This window comes from Gavialis gangeticus, unplaced genomic scaffold (assembly GCF_001723915.1).
Source record: "Gavialis gangeticus isolate Ggan-Ray unplaced genomic scaffold, GavGan_comp1, whole genome shotgun sequence".
Classification (NCBI taxonomy): Eukaryota; Metazoa; Chordata; order Crocodylia; family Gavialidae; genus Gavialis; species Gavialis gangeticus.
This window is the reverse complement of record NW_017729001.1, coordinates 139,005-142,024: the sequence shown is the minus strand read 5'-3', so window position 1 is coordinate 142,024 and position 3,020 is coordinate 139,005. Positions and strand designations below refer to the sequence as shown.

Genomic DNA, 3,020 nt, shown 5'->3' with positions numbered 1-3,020 from the left:
TTTTAAAAAAAAAAAAAAAAAAAAAAGACACCCACTGCAAAATGCTTGCCAGTTTCAAAGCACTTTGCAAACACTAATTCATTCATAATATTTAACCTGGTTAACCCACATTGAAATCCTTAAGGCAACTCTTTTTCAAAGCAATGTGTCACATATTAGAAGTCCCAGGAGTCTTCTCAGATTGACGTGGAAAGGATTAGAACAATACTGAAGTCTCCTGTAATATGATCTGCTTTTTCCTGTGCCAAAATTTCTGGGGGCTTATCATGCAATATGGCTGGCAAGCCAATTCACCTGAGGCTGGGCCACAGGCATGCACAAGTTAAATCTGGTCAGCAACTTCCTCTCCATACCCTTCCTTATTCTTCTAAAGGAAAAGCGAAAAGAGAAAGGAAGCTAGAGAACTGAAATAGGACACAGATCCTGAATACACTGATATGTCTGAGAGAACTACAGGTACATTTTCATATCACTCACAATTCCAATGCAAAAATTACCAAGATGACCCCAATATTTGTTACTTGCATCTAAGTGTTATGATTTTGGAACAAACAGCAGAATATTTACTAGGCAATCTATATGTTCAACTTTTATCCTTTTTAAGCCTTAGCTGCTTCTATTGCATCAGTTTGGACAACTCCTGAAACATAGAATAAGGGAAGCCAGTAAGATAATACATACAAAAATATCTCTGGTGGTTGTTTTGGAGAGTCAAGTGAGTTGCCTTTTTTTAAGCAGCCAGAAAAAGTTAAAAGAGACAAAAGCAACCCCCCCCCCAAAAACTAATGAAAGTCCTTATTCCAGACCCTCTCTAAGTTAAGACTACTTGCTCTCCAGCAGGTATAGTTCAATGGTAACCCACCCTCACCTCCAGGCACTAAAATATACAGCATCAGGAGCTGAGCAACTAGCAGCTTGTATACCTAGCCATGCATACAGCCATCTCATCCAATAGGAAGTTAAGTAAGTAGTTATGCAGACAAAGGAACTTGGTCATCATATTTTCAATCACTAGGTGGCATACAAAACAAATCACCTACATAGACAAAAAATAGGACAGCATCCCTAGGACCAGGAACAGGTTATATTACCTGTATTATTACTAATCCCGTTTGAATGCTCTTGGTTCCAACTGATGAGGTATCAGTCAGACAACTTCCATGGAAGTTTTGAGGGATTGGAGTCATCTGCTGTCCCATGAGTGCTGTAGCAGCACCTAATGGGTGTAAGGGTAAGGATGGGTTAACAGGCACTTGTAGGTATTCTTAGTGTCTGTGGTTATTAGGAGGGAGGGCTTAAATGCTCTTCCATAGATCCTGGGACAGCTCAGGATACAATAGTACTGGGCTCCTCTGTGGTTAATTGAGAAGAGTCAGCTTGTGTGAGAAACCCCAGGACATTGGGAACACTGCTGCCCTGACAAGTTCTCTCTTTGCATGGCAATGGCTATTACCAAGTGTTCTCCCAGACTTCTCTTACCTAAGGTTTCCATGGCCTCTTGCCAACCAATTCAGTGGCATCACACCGAGTTATCCACTACAACTTTTCACAGGCGCATGTACGCCTCACTAGAACATTGATCAATATACATACAGCTCACACAAAGGCTTTGCTAAAGCATTGGCCAGAGCAGGCTAATGCATGAACTCCTTATAAGGGAAATTTGGTATGTGGAGATACTAAAACTTGGTATCTCCTGCCAGGAGATGGGGAGGAGATGGCTGTACATGGTGTAAGATAAGCTTGGAATGGGAACACCCAGATTAGGTTGCAAAACAAGTGTATAGTACAGGGTGGTTTAAGATATTAAAAAAAAAAGGTGTACTACATAATTTGTTTTGATCACTGTATCAAAGGAGAATTTGAAAGTATGGGAACTTTGTATTGGCCTAGGGGAGCCTACGCGGTGTGCCAATGTCACGGCATTGTCCTGTGTATACCTTGTCCCAGGCATACATGCATTAACACCCCATCTGTCAGATCACGAGTGCCTTAGTGCCATGCCTCGTAGACAATAAACACGGCCAAGGCTTTGCCAAACTCAGCCTGCAGTCATTCTTTAAGACAAGATTGGCGTTGGGATCTCCTGGCTGCGACTCACCAGCACTGCAGTTCCTGAGATTTTAGGACTGACCACAGTTCAATAACACCCAACAAGGACAGCAACAATGACAGTGCCATTGGATTAGGCTCACTTCAGAGCCTCTAGAAGAGGCATGACCTGTGCATTTCAGTGCAATAAGCTATTTATTGGTTTACACAAGGTGCAGTTGTTTTATCAATCCCCAATGCCACCCAAGTCCTGCTGGGCATAATGTTCTGCCCCCAGAGAGGTAAGGAGCAGAGACAGCACTGAACCAATGGATTCTTTATGGTCTTTTCTGAAGGAGCCCGATAAGGAAGTGGCAGTTTGCATCGAAAGTGCCTTGTTACAGTCTGGTTTTAATTGATTGAGCCTGGGGGACTGCTGACATAAGCAGTACTGATATCAACTAAGTGCATGCAGAGCTTTGAATACACATTGTTGTGAAGGTGCCAATTATCAGTATGGCAGGACTTTGATCCAGGCACGTTTTGCCTGGTTTCAGGTTTCATTTTGCATTCCCAGGCAGGGATCTGTTGGCAAGCTCAGGCCACATTTCAAGTGGCCCTGCTCCCAGTTACTGTTTCCAACGGAAACCAGGCAAAACTTGGTGGTTTCCATGGTGTCAACCCAGAACTGTTTCAGCCAATCTTGGCATGAGAGAGGGTGCTGGTAGGAGTTCAAACAGAAAATAAAGCAAAACTCAACCCCGCGCAAAGCAGAAGCAGGAAAAAAAGATTTTTTTTATATATATATATATATATATATATATATATATCTCCATCTCATAAATCACTGTTGCACGTGCTGGTCTGTGTATGTCCTCTGAACAGCATCTGATGAAGTGAGTTCCAGCTCACAAAGCTTGTGCTCACCCACTCTATCTATCTATCTATCTATCTATCTATCTATCTATCTATCTATCTATCATCCTACT

The 3,020-nt window shown here is 42.3% G+C and overlaps 1 protein-coding gene across 3 annotated transcripts in view; it reads right to left on the bottom strand.

The window, feature by feature from the left end:
* NOS1 (nitric oxide synthase 1) overlaps nt 1-3,020 on the bottom strand; it is a 200,099-nt gene that overhangs the window by 190,885 nt on the left and 6,194 nt on the right. For all 3 annotated transcript variants that reach the window (XM_019506669.1, XM_019506671.1, XM_019506668.1), the window contains exon 2: nt 1,092-1,216. The gene's annotated coding sequence lies outside the window, so the exon portion shown is untranslated. The remainder of the gene's footprint in view (nt 1-1,091; nt 1,217-3,020) is intronic.